This window comes from Oryzias melastigma, linkage group LG17 (genome assembly GCF_002922805.2).
Source record: "Oryzias melastigma strain HK-1 linkage group LG17, ASM292280v2, whole genome shotgun sequence".
NCBI lineage: Eukaryota > Metazoa > Chordata > Actinopteri > Beloniformes > Adrianichthyidae > Oryzias > Oryzias melastigma.
In genome coordinates, this window is record NC_050528.1 from 32,779,836 (window position 1) to 32,780,091 (window position 256).

A 256-nucleotide genomic window follows, 5' to 3' on the forward strand; every position below is an offset into this window, starting at 1 on the left:
AAGTATTTGAATGTTTGAGCAAATTTATAATCTCTGTACATAATTTTTATTTTTCCAGTTAAAATTCACACATATATTTTCACAAGAAGTGCATCTTGTCTTTCCTTTTTTAGGGTTTAATTCAAGTCACAATTAGATGCATGACATATTTTTTTTATGATGGAGCCTTTTAAAGAACTGTCAGCACATGGATGGGTAGGAGGGATGCTAATCACAGGAATGTATATTTTTGTGCATGCACCACAGCATAAATCAA